This window comes from Mizuhopecten yessoensis, unplaced genomic scaffold (genome assembly GCF_002113885.1).
Source record: "Mizuhopecten yessoensis strain PY_sf001 unplaced genomic scaffold, ASM211388v2 scaffold3799, whole genome shotgun sequence".
Classification (NCBI taxonomy): domain Eukaryota; kingdom Metazoa; phylum Mollusca; class Bivalvia; order Pectinida; family Pectinidae; genus Mizuhopecten; species Mizuhopecten yessoensis.
The window spans coordinates 122,499-141,208 of NW_018405225.1; positions in this window are offsets into that span (position 1 = coordinate 122,499).

Genomic DNA, 18,710 nt, shown 5'->3' on the forward strand with positions numbered 1-18,710 from the left:
CGTACAACAGACACAGCCATTTATACAACGTACAATAGACACATCCGTTCATACAACGTACAATAGACACAGCCGTTCATACAACGTACAACAGACACAGATGTTCATACAACGTATAAAAGACACAGTTATTCATACAACGTACAGTAGACACAGCCGTTCATACAACGTACAATAATCACATCCGTTTATACAACGCATAAAAGACACAGTTATTCATACAACGTACAAAAGACACAGCCATTCATATAACGTACAATAATCACAGCCATTCATACAACGTACAACAGACACAGCCGTTCATACAACGTACAACAGACACAGACGTTCATACAACGTACAATAATCACAGACGTTCATACAAATTACAACAGTCACAGACGTTCATACAACGTACAACAGACACATCCGTTCTTGCAACGTACAGTAGACACATCCGTTCATACAACGTACAATAGACACAGCCGTTCATACAACGTACAACAGACACAGACGTTCATACAACGTACAAAAGACACAGACGTTCATACAACGTACAACAGACACATCCGTTCTTGCAACGTACAGTAGACACATCCGTTCATACAACGTACAATAGACACAGTTATTCATACAACGTACAAAAGACACAGAAGTTCATATAACGTACAACAGACACGGTGGTTCATACAACGTACAGTAGACACATCCGTTCATACAACGTACAATAGACACAGCCGTTCATACAACGTACAATGGACACAGTCATTTATACAACGTTCAACAGACACAGCCATTCACACAACGTACAACAGACACAGCCATTCATACAACGTACAAAAGACATAGCCGTGCATACAACGTACAACAGAAACAGTCTTTCATGCAACGTACAGCAGACACAGCCGTTCATGGAGCGTACAATAGACACAGATGTTCATACAACTTACAATAGACACATCCGTTTATAAAACGTAAAATAAACACAGCTGTTCTTACATCGTACAATAGAAACAATCGTTCTTACAACGTACAATAAACACAGCTGTTCTTACATCGTACAATAGAAACAGCCGTTCTTACAACGTACAATAAACACAGCCGTTCTTACATCGTACAATAGAAACAGACATTCATATAGCATACAATAGACGCAACTGTTCATATAACGTACAGTAGACACAGCTCTTCTTACGACATACAACAAACAGTCGTTCATACAACGTACAACAGACACAGACGATCATGCAACGTACAATAAAATAGACGCAGCATGACTTACAATGTGCGATTGACGCAGCATGTGTTAAACGTAGTAGGCATAAAACATTCAGCGTACATACATGTATCCTTTCATAAAACGTATAAAAGACACAGACGTCCATACAACGTACAATAAATACAGCCGTTCATACAACGTAAAATAGAAACCGCCGTACATGCAACGAACAATAGAAACAGTCGTTCATATAACGTACAATAGACACTGACGTTCATACACGGTACAATACAAACAGACGTTCACACAACGTACAGTAGGCACAGCCGTTCCTTCAACGTACAAAAGACACAGACGTTCAAACAACGTACAATATACATAGACGTCTATACAACGTACAGTAGACACAGCCGTTCATACAACGTACAATATACACAGCCGTTCAAACAACGTACAATAGACACAGACGTTCATACAATGTACAAATGTACAATAGACGTAGCCTGTCTTACGACAAACGAAAGACACAGCATGTCTTACAACGTTGTAGATCTTACGGCGATCAAAAGACGTACCATGTCTTACAACGTAGTAGGTCTTACGACGGACAAAAGACGTACCATGTCTTACAACGTAGTAGGTCTTACGACGAACAAAAGACACAGCATGTCTTACAACGTAGTAGGTCTTATGACGTACACTAGACGCAACATGCCTTACAACGTAGTAGGTCTTATGACGAACAAAAGACACAGCAAGTCTTACAATGTAGTAGGTCTTACGACGAACAAAAGACACAGCATGTCTTACAACGTAGTAGGTCTTACGACGAACAAAAGACGCACCATGTCTTACAACGTAGTAGGTCTTACGACGAACAAAAGACGCACCATGTCTTACAACGTAGTAGGTCTTACGACGGACAAAAGACGCACCATGTCTTACAATGTAGTAGGTCTTATGACGAACAATAGACACATCATGTCTTACAATGTAGTAGGTCTTATGACGTACAAAAGACACAGCATGTCTTAAAACGTAGTAAGTCTTACGGCGATCAAAAGACGCACCATGTCTTACAATGTAGTAGGTCTTATCACGTACAATAGACGCATCATGTCTTACAATGTAGTAGGTCTTATGACGTACAATAGACGCATCATGTCTTACAACGTACTAGGTCTTACGACGAACAAAAGACACAGCATGTCTTAAAACGAAATAGGTCTTATGACGAACAATAGACGCATCTTGTCTTACAACGTAGAAGGTCTTATTACGTACAATAGACGCATCAGACGTACAAAAGACGCAGCATGCCTTACAACGTACATGTAGTAGGTCTTATGACGTACAATAGACGCATCATGTCTTGCAACGTAGTAGGTCTTACGACGTACAACAGACGCATCATGTCTTACAACGTAGTAGGTCTTACGACGTACAACAGACGCATCATGTCCTACGTCGTGTAATAGACTCAACATAGATGATGCAACAGGTATTAAAACGAACAGTAGACGCAGCAGCTGACAGAAGACTGTCAGGACCATGTATGGTCATTTGGCTAAGACTTTCGCTTGTTACATTATAAGGATTTCCCTAGAACAGTTATGTAACACATTATATCCGGAATGTATTTAACAACACCAGTTTTTGGATAAACTTCATCTTAATGTAATTAGAAATGAAGGAGCTTTAAAAAATCTTATTTTAAACTGACTTGTAATTATCGTTTATCATGATTAAATTTCAACTTTCCAAAAATAAATTTCAACTGTTGAAAAAACAAGACACTCATCATTATCAAACGATAAAAATGCCAAGCGCTACAGAGACAGATGTATAGCAAGCTTTCGCGTGAGGCCGATGTGATTTAGAACCTGTCATATTCGCTTGTGTCAAACAGGTTGAAAATTCTTTTTGTATTCAACCAGACTGAAATTGAATTACATGACCCGCGTGATGTGTTAATGTCGGTCTATTTGGGACAGTTGTCAGTCTTAATGGATATATCTAAGTGCATCGTATGATGCATTTCATTTTAATTTGCATGACGGTGCAAATAACATATACAATGTAAATCTCGTCTTCACACCATCAGGTCGTATTCTGAGGATCGTGTGCCGTCAGCGGTATCACGGTTGGTATATGTGTGCAACTATCCACATCTTAAAGGTTCACACTTTCACACACGTCAAATATAGGGCTCATCCTCAACTAAAACTTGTATAAAAAGTAACTTAGTTTTTATCAGATTAAAGAAAGCCTGTATTTTACAACACTAATGATCATGGTATACGTATATATCTGACATAGTTTTACAAACGGCTTCAGGTCTCAGGAACACCTAAAACATCATCCTTCAGATTTGTTTTCCCTCAAAAACAAATTCGAATGCCTTTTTTAGACTCCAACATTATCGGAAGTGATATCAAGTTGCATTAATTCAAATAAAGTCAAATAAAAATTAGAAACTGTGGTATTTCCGTCACGTCACCTAGATACACTTACCGAGAAAGAACACCCTAGACAGTCATAGATCTATTGACGATTACTTACTGGAGAAACATTCTAGAAAATTCATAGATTTATTGAAGATTGCTTACTGGGCAAACATTTTAGAAAGACCATAGATTTGCTGAAGAATTATTACTTGGAAATTATTATCATGGACAGCCCATAGATTTATTGAAGATAACTTACAAAATGAACTTGGAAATTATTATCATGGACAGCCCATAGATTTATTGAAGATAACTTATAAAATGAACTTGGAAAATATTATCATACACAGCCCACAGATTTATTGAAGATTACTTACTTAGAAAATATTATCATACACAGCCCATAGATTTATTGAAGATTACTTACTTGGAAAATATTGTCATACACAGGCCACGGATTTATTGAAGATAACTTACTTGGAAAATATTATCATACAAAACCCACAGATTTGAAAAAAATACTTACTAGGAATATAATATCATGGACAGCACATAGAATTATTGAAGATTACTTACTGGGGAAATAATATCCTAGACAGTCCATAGAGTTAATTATGTCATATTAATTTAACTGATTATTAAAGGAAACATCTTAGGCAGTCGAAAACCTGTAAATTCTACTTAAAAACCCATGTGTAACCGTGCACAAACTCATTAAAATCGATTTTCTGGGAAAACTATATACTTGTAAAATGTTCTTGTACGAAGTTTAATCTTGATAGCGGATCAAATGAAATCGTAAACATTTTTCGATGCTTTTTGCTTATACAATATCTTCATATCTGGACATTGCGAGCCAGCACGCGCCGGCATCTATCAACAATCTCGTAATTTACAAAAAAAACCTTGATAAAGGTATGGATATGATCGTCTGATCTAGGTTACAGTTATATTAAACATACTTGGTTTTCATTCACCACAGACCACATGTTCAGCAGTCAGGTAAAACCTGGCTATCTTATAACAGGGTTTTATATCGCCTCCAACGACATCAGGGAACATGCACAAAAAGTGAAGTACATGTAAATCAAATTTTTATCTGTGCCGACTTCGTCCATTTGTAATGTTAGTTTATGAAATTACTTTAAACTTGGGATGATGACAACATTACAACATGTTAGAACTATTTCTTTCTTTCAACATTCTGCTGATTCATCAGACAATGAACAGTTATACAAAAACGTTAATAGCCTTGCTATGTTTTCAGTGTGATTTTTTATTAATTATACAAAAGTATGCGTTACTATATATGAACATCTGAAATCTGCACGAGCACAATACTGAGAATCTGGGCAGGAGACAGCTGTTCAGTGACCAACTTGCAAAACAATATTTACCAGATCCTCCTATCTAAATGATCATCTCCTTCCTCACTAGTATATAGAACTAGAACCTATAAAATATACGGAATGCAAGTAGTGATACAATTCCACTAAATAGCATCATTGGTCTGCGTTTTATCTCCTGCTGCTGTTAGATCTTCGGATATTGATTTTAATCTAAAACAAATACGACTCTTAAAATGACGATAAAATATATTCAAATGTATATAAAATGACGAAAAAGATGTGGATTCAAAATAAAAATGCAAGACTTTTTGTATCTTGCTAGGGGGTCGAATATTATTATAATAAAATTAATAATAAAATATTTTATTTAAGTGTCACACATATTTTACATAACACATCACTTACTTAATAAAAGTACTCACATGAAAAATATGCCCAGCCATACTGACTTACGAGACACTACTTAACATTTATATATATTAAAACATAGAATCTATTAATGATTTTCAATAAAAAGAACCATATATCATACTGTACATAACATAAAAAATGATTGTATGCTCAGGATCCGATGGTGGGAGAAGAGCGACAGTGGTTGGGCCAATCCCTACCGACAAGTCGCCCCTCCCCCACCATCGGGACCTCGATGATTGGCAATTACAAGCACATCAAATACATATAAAATACATAAATTAGATCTACTATAATCATTAAAACTGAATTATAGTAAATGGCGAAAGCATCGTAATGTTGCCTACTATAAGCAATAATATGAACCATATATTACGAGGTATAAAGTCATAAAAAATCTAAAAGGCATATCAAGTTTTAAATACTACCACGTCTCCTTTTCATAAAAAGGAAAACTGACTTAGCTAAGACAGGTTGTAGCGATTCTTCATTCATAAGAAAAAGAAATTGTTCGTTATGATCTATAGAAATAAATGATTGATCTAAATTACACTTGCTCTTTCAAACAGAGGGACTTTAAGGTCGAAATATAAGTTACATTCACATAAAAAGTGGATTTATTCTCAATTTTATTATCACAGAAATTGCATAGCCTGTCATTTAATGGAGTGACTGGACGTGTATATCTACCCGTCTCTATAAGTACCGGTAAGCTGCCACTTCTTAACTTGGCTAATACACTACGGTGTGGTATCGGCATTAAAAGCCGTGGTCCCAACCCGCCGTACTTGCAAGTGCGTGCTGTCTACTTGCAAAAACGTGGGCAAAATTGGGGGATCCGTACGTGGTGAGTACCGCTTCAATACGGATTTGGGAGCACGCAGACACGCCGTAGCACTTTTAGTGCATGAGGAACTTTCGCTGCGTTCGGGATGCGGTCGGGCTACGGATTCACCCAAGTACGGGTGACGCGCGTGCCTTCTACAGCCAATGAGCGCACAACGCACCGACTCCGTGAGTCTTTTAATTTTTTCCCACGGTCACTTGCTCTACGGACGGCGCACTTAGCACTTAGCACTTCCACAATTCTACTGTCCAGTGAGCACGCAGAACTGACGTGGACCGTACCGAGTAAGCACGTGCTCTGCATTTACAACGCACGTTGTGCGCACTGATTTCTGCAGTATACATAAAAGCCGAGCGACATTGGGCGGAAAAACTCACGTTCATCGCACTTCCACGCACTTACAACAAGTGAGTGAGTAAGAACACCGTACGTGAGCAGCACGTGTAAGTACGGTGTCTGAACGATGCACGCAACCGCTCACGGCCAGGCCACGTACTTACACCTTGCGCAACCGTGCGAGTGACGTGCGTTGACGTACTCTCCCTGCTCTTGCCACTCCCTCCCCACGTTTTCAGAAAAACGTGGCGGCCGTGGCCTCCCCCTTTATCACACCAAAGACTGGAGAACCCGTCTCTTCATCCTTGAACCCGTCTCTTCATCCTTGTTGAAAAATTTCTGTTTGATTTTAGAGCGTCATTAATAATATTGGCGATACCAGACTTACTTGCTATTTCTTTTAGCTTTTACATCCCATGATTTTCCTTTCCTGGAGGACCATGAATAAACTTTGTACAGAATACGGTCATTATCCACCGATTTTAACTTACAACACAACCTAAAAACTTCAACTCGTTGTTTGGATACACAAGACATCCAACCCATATCGCCTTTGTTACCTAGATTGGAAGAATTTCCTCCAACACCTAGAAATAACTGTTAGTAGTTTCTATGAAAACATTTCCGCAGGTAAACTGGACACCAGTTTTTGGGGTGTGTTTTGGTCGAAAGTGGACTGTTTTAGACATTTATGGCACCAATCCGCAACAATATCCAATAATTTCTGAAGGTTCCCTTCACTGAGGGCCATTAATACAATGTCGTCAGGGTAACACAACGAACAAACACAAATACCATCTATATGTATACCATGTTTAGAAGTTTTCAGATCCTCAATTAGATCATTAATATATATAGAAAAAATAACTGGAGACATTAAACAGCATTGTTTTAAACCGAGTTAAACACTAATGCCACTTGTAATGACTTCATTAATTCTGACGTAACAAGTGACTGTTGTATCCTGATCATTTGATCCGTCTCCATTATTAGTCACGCCATGCGTCTTAATCAACCATGTGCTTTATGTGTAATAAAGTAGTTCAATACAAATGGATTCCACGTGTCTGTCATGATTCCTGTCGACTCCCTCTAGGGCAATCAAACACAACATATTGGCGACGAGAAAATCGGTATCTACAATGGCTCAAGCAACCATAGGAAGGTTAGTGAATTTGACGATTCAATTAAAACCTGGGAGTCTTACACAGAGCGTATCGAACAATATTTCAAAGCGAACAAGGTCGAGGCCGATACAAAAGTTGCGGCGTTTGGTCAATGTGTCTGCGCCACACTCCCCCTTCCGTAGTCTCGACTTTGTAGGAGAGTGGTCAAACACAACAGTGACGTCTTCATAAAGAGAAAGTATGGCATTGTATATACTTCCTTCAACTCCAATACGTTTCAACTTATACCATAAACATGTTCTATCTACCGTATCGAATGCTTTTTGTAAATCAATAAAGCAAGTATAAGTACATGTAGACTGTCCAGCGTTCTTTCTGTTATTCATAATACTGTATAAGGTGTATATGTGGTCCTAACAACTATTATACCAAATAATTTAGAGTCGTAGAGAGTGTGAAAATTTGTCTAACAACGCTTAAGATAATGATGGTTGCTTACGTTTAATAGATTAACACTAAATGCCAATATCCTATATCATTGTCAGGATCAGAAGACGTTTTTGTACAATCCAACAGATTCTTTGTTCACGGGAACTAACAACATCACAAACTGATGTATTTAAATTAAACTAGAAACATCAAGTGTAATGTTTATAAGATAACAACACAAAGAATGGGAAATCTATAAAGTGCCTTTTGGGAAAGGACACCGTGAAATGAGGACAAACACTCAACAAGCAAGATTGATTCCAACTGCCTTTAATCCTACACCGGATCCGCCCCAGGTAAAAATAGCAAAAATGGATATCAAACCACTTACCTGTACTTAATCGATCACAGACCAGTAACTACTTACCTGGAGGGCGGGTTAATTGATTACTGACAGGTGATCTAATACAGGTGTTACAATGTTCAAGGACCAGGTGCTTAAACAGGTAAACCATCGAATTTAGAAAGAAAACAAGTAATTTTACTATTAGCAGGTGCGAGCTGATTACTCAATCCAATGAGTTTGTATATAAACGTACGGTATATACAGATATATATACATAATTATATATACATAAGGTACGGGGAAAGTTAGGAGACCAACCTTTGGATGGATAGGAAATGTTTGCTTTACGCAGTTTTAAATAGTTTTCAGTAAAATGTACATTATTCTTCTTATGTAGATATGAATATAATTCCGACTTTCATTATGACACAATAAATAAAGACTTACAATTGAAAGACTTAAGTAAGAAAATCCTTACATCACAATTAAGAAATTGACTTCTTAATTAGCATCAAAATAGAGGCATATAAAATCCTCCCAAGACAAATAATTATCTCAATGATAAATACATGTACATCGACAATAACTTTCATTAAGTCTTGTTACTAATTGTTAAATAAATTTTCCAGGCAGTTTTCTGATCTAATATCTATATATATATATATGTATAAGGAAATTATGATTCACCTGATGAACGCTCCCTCTAGCATCTGTCGTAATCCAGGTGTTATTTTTGATATACAGCACTGAGTCCCGAAAACCCACTTTTGAATAAATGTTTGCAAATAGCTTTTTCGCATCTAACACAACAAAACATCGATGCATCCATTTAGAAAAAGAAAATCCGGAAAAATCTAACCCTAAAACAGCTTATAGGCGCGCACAATCCATTGTTTAATGTTATCTTTCTTCTTCCATGGTCACTGGTGATACATAGCATATGACTGCCGATAAAGCTTTTCATTTCTTCAGCATGTTCCAGAAGTTCAGGGTTGAGATGTCGACCTCTGATTATGACAAACCGTTTTTGGTAGATGTATGCCTGATGCAATGCATTGCATGTCAATAAGCAACGAAGACCTCGGGTTATCGGTCGTCGGATTCCATATGGTTGTAAATGGTGTTGAACGACGAAGGACAGACTTCGCAGTGTTGCCAAAAGGTTCGCCATTATAAGCGAAGATAAATATTTATTATAATAAAAAAATAATGGCAACGGCTACAAATATTATATAACTATCGAAAAGGTAATAAGCGATATATCTTGAATGTTTAAATTATGTGTCGTATACCATTGCAAAAACTGACTTTTAAAATGTATTTAGGTTTATGCGATATTTTATTCCCCCCAAGCTTAAGTGAATATCACTTTTCCTGGTTAACTAATACTCGTACGTGTACTAATCTTAAAAGTCATCAGATGTATAGCGTTGAAAGTGTTGGTGGATATTATTCTATTATGGCCCTTTCACGAGGGAACTGTTCTCTTATAGTGTTGTCTGGGGAAGCACTATACCTCCCCAGACAACACTATAAGAGAACTGTTCCCGAGGGAAAAGGTCATAATAGATTTAGTACATCACATGACTGTCATTTGACAATAAAAAGACAAACATGAGGAACTTCATTGAAAACATATTTAATCATTTTAAAACAACTGCTGGAAATTTGAACGTAACATTTGAAGTTTTGATTCATGAGTTGTTGTTAATTGTAACGGTACAATTACTAAATTTGAAAGAAGGTGTACAAANCATGTAGACTGTCCAGCGTTCTTTCTGTTATTCATAATACTGTATAAGGTGTATATGTGGTCCTAACAACTATTATACCAAATAATTTAGAGTCGTAGAGAGTGTGAAAATTTGTCTAACAACGCTTAAGATAATGATGGTTGCTTACGTTTAATAGATTAACACTAAATGCCAATATCCTATATCATTGTCAGGATCAGAAGACGTTTTTGTACAATCCAACAGATTCTTTGTTCACGGGAACTAACAACATCACAAACTGATGTATTTAAATTAAACTAGAAACATCAAGTGTAATGTTTATAAGATAACAACACAAAGAATGGGAAATCTATAAAGTGCCTTTTGGGAAAGGACACCGTGAAATGAGGACAAACACTCAACAAGCAAGATTGATTCCAACTGCCTTTAATCCTACACCGGATCCGCCCCAGGTAAAAATAGCAAAAATGGATATCAAACCACTTACCTGTACTTAATCGATCACAGACCAGTAACTACTTACCTGGAGGGCGGGTTAATTGATTACTGACAGGTGATCTAATACAGGTGTTACAATGTTCAAGGACCAGGTGCTTAAACAGGTAAACCATCGAATTTAGAAAGAAAACAAGTAATTTTACTATTAGCAGGTGCGAGCTGATTACTCAATCCAATGAGTTTGTATATAAACGTACGGTATATACAGATATATATACATAATTATATATACATAAGGTACGGGGAAAGTTAGGAGACCAACCTTTGGATGGATAGGAAATGTTTGCTTTACGCAGTTTTAAATAGTTTTCAGTAAAATGTACATTATTCTTCTTATGTAGATATGAATATAATTCCGACTTTCATTATGACACAATAAATAAAGACTTACAATTGAAAGACTTAAGTAAGAAAATCCTTACATCACAATTAAGAAATTGACTTCTTAATTAGCATCAAAATAGAGGCATATAAAATCCTCCCAAGACAAATAATTATCTCAATGATAAATACATGTACATCGACAATAACTTTCATTAAGTCTTGTTACTAATTGTTAAATAAATTTTCCAGGCAGTTTTCTGATCTAATATCTATATATATATATATGTATAAGGAAATTATGATTCACCTGATGAACGCTCCCTCTAGCATCTGTCGTAATCCAGGTGTTATTTTTGATATACAGCACTGAGTCCCGAAAACCCACTTTTGAATAAATGTTTGCAAATAGCTTTTTCGCATCTAACACAACAAAACATCGATGCATCCATTTAGAAAAAGAAAATCCGGAAAAATCTAACCCTAAAACAGCTTATAGGCGCGCACAATCCATTGTTTAATGTTATCTTTCTTCTTCCATGGTCACTGGTGATACATAGCATATGACTGCCGATAAAGCTTTTCATTTCTTCAGCATGTTCCAGAAGTTCAGGGTTGAGATGTCGACCTCTGATTATGACAAACCGTTTTTGGTAGATGTATGCCTGATGCAATGCATTGCATGTCAATAAGCAACGAAGACCTCGGGTTATCGGTCGTCGGATTCCATATGGTTGTAAATGGTGTTGAACGACGAAGGACAGACTTCGCAGTGTTGCCAAAAGGTTCGCCATTATAAGCGAAGATAAATATTTATTATAATAAAAAAATAATGGCAACGGCTACAAATATTATATAACTATCGAAAAGGTAATAAGCGATATATCTTGAATGTTTAAATTATGTGTCGTATACCATTGCAAAAACTGACTTTTAAAATGTATTTAGGTTTATGCGATATTTTATTCCCCCCAAGCTTAAGTGAATATCACTTTTCCTGGTTAACTAATACTCGTACGTGTACTAATCTTAAAAGTCATCAGATGTATAGCGTTGAAAGTGTTGGTGGATATTATTCTATTATGGCCCTTTCACGAGGGAACTGTTCTCTTATAGTGTTGTCTGGGGAAGCACTATACCTCCCCAGACAACACTATAAGAGAACTGTTCCCGAGGGAAAAGGTCATAATAGATTTAGTACATCACATGACTGTCATTTGACAATAAAAAGACAAACATGAGGAACTTCATTGAAAACATATTTAATCATTTTAAAACAACTGCTGGAAATTTGATCGTAACATTTGAAGTTTTGATTCATGAGTTGTTGTTAATTGTAACGGTACAATTACTAAATTTGAAAGAAGGTGTACACAAAATGGAATGTCGAAATCTCTGCCACATGATGGTTCTTGTAAATGCCGCCGCAAACCTTGCCTGATGTCATTAAGATAACTTTTTGAGTAGATCTCTCCTTTTTTGTTGCGTATATTGGCCTAAAAATCCGCCAAAACACCGTTCAATTCACTGGATTGAATCACCGCTAGGTCACTTACGGCTCCCCTTTCCAGTAGGAAGTCTTTAAGGTCTGCGACGGCAAATTGTGTCGCTTGCTCGACTTTATGCATTGCTGAGCCTCTGCGAAGCAATCGGCATTCCCAGTCCGGAATCTCGAATCCAGTTTGGCATACGACAATAATGAAGTGAAAGTAGAATATGTACAGCGCTCCCTAGGAGAAGGGGCGCAACTCTTAGCGTCACGCTACTTTTTTGTAGTCTCAGCGGTACAAAAAAAGGTATAGTGCCCGTCTCCAGGTATAGTTCCCATCGTCAANCTAAAAATCCGCCAAAACACCGTTCAATTCACTGGATTGAATCACCGCTAGGTCACTTACGGCTCCCCTTTCCAGTAGGAAGTCTTTAAGGTCTACGACGGCAAATTGTGTCGCTTGCTCGACTTTATGCATTGCTGAGCCTCTGCGAAGCAATCGGCATTCCCAGTCCGGAATCTCGAATCCAGTTTGGCATACGACAATAATGAAGTGAAAGTAGAATATGTACAGCGCTCCCTAGGAGAAGGGGCGCAACTCTTAGCGTCACGCTACTTTTTTGTAGTCTCAGCGGTACAAAAAAAGGTATAGTGCCCGTCTCCAGGTATAGTTCCCATCGTCAAGGACGGATGCTGACTATTTAAAATAGAACAAGGGTAGTTATCCAATAGCTATCCTAGAATTTATCATGTGATGTACTAAACATGTATATGCATATGATACTGAAGACGAATCTAATACCGGAAGTCGGTTAGTTCAGCGGAAGTAGGTTCACATGTCTATGATTTTCTGATGTTTCATGACTAAACCGACATACCGTGCTTGTCTTTGGTGTTGACTGTTTGTTATCTAATATGTAGTAAATACCATTCTACACTTAATTTAGGCTGATGTAAACTGTATATGGAATGATCGTGATGTATTATTTACTTGGGGCATAAGATGTTTCATCACTTGTATCTTATTACAAAAACGAGATCTTTGAAGTGTGAAAACCTTTTTTTCTGTATCCGGTTCAGTAGATCAAATAACACAAGTCGCAGTTTGTGAAAAAACCATATAATTAATGATACATTATATTTCCTTTAACTGTGATACACTGAACACAAATATGTCTTACGGGACAGATAAGGAAAACTATGGTTTAAAGACATCACAGGTATCTTCTTTTCGAATGTTGGCCTTTAATGTGTGGGAACAAAATGACGTTCGAGTATGTCTGAAATATTTCATAGAAACATCAGTGGTTTGCTGACTGCTACTACATAACTGGACCTAACAGAGTATAGGGACTTAATGTATAAAAAGGTCATGGCCGCGTAGATGCAATGGGTTATATCTAAATCTTAATATTCTCGCAACCTTTACTTTGCGACTAGTCTTCAGTGTGTTCTTCCCTTTCAAAAGTGCGTTTACTCCTCATGGAAAACACAAGTGATCCTTATGACTACATGAAAATAACACGTCTGATTAATATAGTGTATGTTATGGAAACATTCCTAGTCGAAGCGCACGTGAAGTACCCCTGCTACATTATAGAGGGTGATGTTAACTGACTTGTAAGGCAGTTTAATGAACATAGGGTCTAGAGATCTAGTATTATACATTGCACTGTCTCTGTAAAGTAGCCCACTTGCCTTATCGTTAATCAGCAATAAAGAGGTAATGGCACATTATGTATGCAATAGTAAATGGACGTGTAATGTATCTTTACGTAAAAATAACATCCTGGTTTACGTATACCAGTGTTTAAGAAAAAGTAACAGATTAGTTGATAGGGAACTTAGCATTATACATAAACACTTCCGTAATTCCTAATATACTACAGCTACCACCATTATGTAATAATGAAGTAAAATGTTTACATTGTTATCATCCACCCGTTATAAACCGTCCCTGATGCCAACTGTCAGTGTTGTAGGTCCATCTAACACAACTTACTTCATACTTACTAGAATCTTGGAAAAAGCGAGGATTTTGTTTTACACAACCACTCTCCTCCTAAAACTAAAAAGCAAAATTGGTGAACACATGTGTTTAGAAATGCTAATGCTTGTATATATAATAATGATATCATGTATGTTAAAAAGCTAACAAGTTGATCTGTGTTGTCAACTACATTAATGATCACGTTGTGTTAGTATCGACCTAAAGTAGATAATGCTGTCATGCACGTGTAAAGCATGCTACATTGGAGAAGCATACATTGACAGCGTATAAGCCACATGTAAATATCCGGTCTGTGAGGGTCCTATTCACCAGCTAAATCAGGTGATAATGGTAAAGTAGAACAGTGTATACAATGTCTATATGAACGCCTGCAGGAATACAGAGAAATGTAACAGTGACGCGTATGACAGCTGGAGTTGATGTATGTATCTCCCGTACAGAGATGACGGCACGTAATGTTCGGCGACCATTTTGATTATAAGTAATCACTATAAACGTCACCAGATCTGCCAGTCCGTATCAATCCGGCGGTCGGCTTTCTGATTTACAATGTACCGGGAGATCATGTGATTGTTTTTTAGACAACAGCTCTTGATTCCAGCAATACAAACCTACAAATAATACAATACTATGTCGTCAGGGTACAGAACTATTATAAAGCGTGTAAACAAAGGCGCGCGTACATGTAGTCATGACAAGCATTGTGTGGATATTTAAATGAATAAATAAAAATAACCCAAAAAATCCAACATGTATTATATTTTATTACATGTATATATAGATTATACGTCTAAGTGATGCCCAGTTCTGCTATTTGTGTGTAAAAAGAAACGGGATGGCCTCTCTTTTTTTAAACGGGATTTCAAATGAAAAATGATACAAAATGAAGGTACTTTTGTTTTTAAATGGAAATTCACATGCTTTTGAAATATATATTTATTTTCTGAATAAGCCGATACATTGTCTTAACATAGCGTAAAAATAGATGGGACATGGAAGCGTGTGTGTCTATATATACTATCCTTACTTTTGTTTAGTAGTGTCGTCCTTACTGTTGTTTTGTAGTGTCGTCCTTNTTACGGCTCCCCTTTCCAGTAGGAAGTCTTTAAGGTCTGCGACGGCAAATTGTGTCGCTTGCTCGACTTTATGCATTGCTGAGCCTCTGCGAAGCAATCGGCATTCCCAGTCCGGAATCTCGAATCCAGTTTGGCATACGACAATAATGAAGTGAAAGTAGAATATGTACAGCGCTCCCTAGGAGAAGGGGCGCAACTCTTAGCGTCACGCTACTTTTTTGTAGTCTCAGCGGTACAAAAAAAGGTATAGTGCCCGTCTCCAGGTATAGTTCCCATCGTCAAGGACGGATGCTGACTATTTAAAATAGAACAAGGGTAGTTATCCAATAGCTATCCTAGAATTTATCATGTGATGTACTAAACATGTATATGCATATGATACTGAAGACGAATCTAATACCGGAAGTCGGTTAGTTCAGCGGAAGTAGGTTCACATGTCTATGATTTTCTGATGTTTCATGACTAAACCGACATACCGTGCTTGTCTTTGGTGTTGACTGTTTGTTATCTAATATGTAGTAAATACCATTCTACACTTAATTTAGGCTGATGTAAACTGTATATGGAATGATCGTGATGTATTATTTACTTGGGGCATAAGATGTTTCATCACTTGTATCTTATTACAAAAACGAGATCTTTGAAGTGTGAAAACCTTTTTTTCTGTATCCGGTTCAGTAGATCAAATAACACAAGTCGCAGTTTGTGAAAAAACCATATAATTAATGATACATTATATTTCCTTTAACTGTGATACACTGAACACAAATATGTCTTACGGGACAGATAAGGAAAACTATGGTTTAAAGACATCACAGGTATCTTCTTTTCGAATGTTGGCCTTTAATGTGTGGGAACAAAATGACGTTCGAGTATGTCTGAAATATTTCATAGAAACATCAGTGGTTTGCTGACTGCTACTACATAACTGGACCTAACAGAGTATAGGGACTTAATGTATAAAAAGGTCATGGCCGCGTAGATGCAATGGGTTATATCTAAATCTTAATATTCTCGCAACCTTTACTTTGCGACTAGTCTTCAGTGTGTTCTTCCCTTTCAAAAGTGCGTTTACTCCTCATGGAAAACACAAGTGATCCTTATGACTACATGAAAATAACACGTCTGATTAATATAGTGTATGTTATGGAAACATTCCTAGTCGAAGCGCACGTGAAGTACCCCTGCTACATTATAGAGGGTGATGTTAACTGACTTGTAAGGCAGTTTAATGAACATAGGGTCTAGAGATCTAGTATTATACATTGCACTGTCTCTGTAAAGTAGCCCACTTGCCTTATCGTTAATCAGCAATAAAGAGGTAATGGCACATTATGTATGCAATAGTAAATGGACGTGTAATGTATCTTTACGTAAAAATAACATCCTGGTTTACGTATACCAGTGTTTAAGAAAAAGTAACAGATTAGTTGATAGGGAACTTAGCATTATACATAAACACTTCCGTAATTCCTAATATACTACAGCTACCACCATTATGTAATAATGAAGTAAAATGTTTACATTGTTATCATCCACCCGTTATAAACCGTCCCTGATGCCAACTGTCAGTGTTGTAGGTCCATCTAACACAACTTACTTCATACTTACTAGAATCTTGGAAAAAGCGAGGATTTTGTTTTACACAACCACTCTCCTCCTAAAACTAAAAAGCAAAATTGGTGAACACATGTGTTTAGAAATGCTAATGCTTGTATATATAATAATGATATCATGTATGTTAAAAAGCTAACAAGTTGATCTGTGTTGTCAACTACATTAATGATCACGTTGTGTTAGTATCGACCTAAAGTAGATAATGCTGTCATGCACGTGTAAAGCATGCTACATTGGAGAAGCATACATTGACAGCGTATAAGCCACATGTAAATATCCGGTCTGTGAGGGTCCTATTCACCAGCTAAATCAGGTGATAATGGTAAAGTAGAACAGTGTATACAATGTCTATATGAACGCCTGCAGGAATACAGAGAAATGTAACAGTGACGCGTATGACAGCTGGAGTTGATGTATGTATCTCCCGTACAGAGATGACGGCACGTAATGTTCGGCGACCATTTTGATTATAAGTAATCACTATAAACGTCACCAGATCTGCCAGTCCGTATCAATCCGGCGGTCGGCTTTCTGATTTACAATGTACCGGGAGATCATGTGATTGTTTTTTAGACAACAGCTCTTGATTCCAGCAATACAAACCTACAAATAATACAATACTATGTCGTCAGGGTACAGAACTATTATAAAGCGTGTAAACAAAGGCGCGCGTACATGTAGTCATGACAAGCATTGTGTGGATATTTAAATGAATAAATAAAAATAACCCAAAAAATCCAACATGTATTATATTTTATTACATGTATATATAGATTATACGTCTAAGTGATGCCCAGTTCTGCTATTTGTGTGTAAAAAGAAACGGGATGGCCTCTCTTTTTTTAAACGGGATTTCAAATGAAAAATGATACAAAATGAAGGTACTTTTGTTTTTAAATGGAAATTCACATGCTTTTGAAATATATATTTATTTTCTGAATAAGCCGATACATTGTCTTAACATAGCGTAAAAATAGATGGGACATGGAAGCGTGTGTGTCTATATATACTATCCTNGGTCCTTACTGTTGTTTTGTATTGTGGTCCTTGCTGTTGTTTTTTAGTGTTGTCGTTACTATTGTTTTGTAGTGTCGTTATTACTGTTGTTTTGTAGTGTCGTTACTTACTGTTGTTTTGTTATGTTGTCCTTACTATTGTTTTGTAGTGTCGTCCTTACTGTTGTTTTGTAGTGTCGTCCTTACTGTTGTTTTGTAGTGTTGTTTTGTAGTGTCGTTACTTACTGTTGTTTTGTAGTGTGGTCCTTACTGTTGTTTTGTAGTGTCGTCCTTACTGTTGTTTTGTAGTGTCGTCCTTACTGTTGTTTTATAGTGTCGTCCTTACTGTTGTTTTGTAGTGTTGTTTTGTAGTGTCGTTACTTCCTGTTGTTTTGTAGTGTGGTCCTTACTGTTTTGTAGTGTGGTCCTTACTGTTGTTTTGTAGTGTGGTCCTTACTGTTGTTTTTTAGTGTCGTC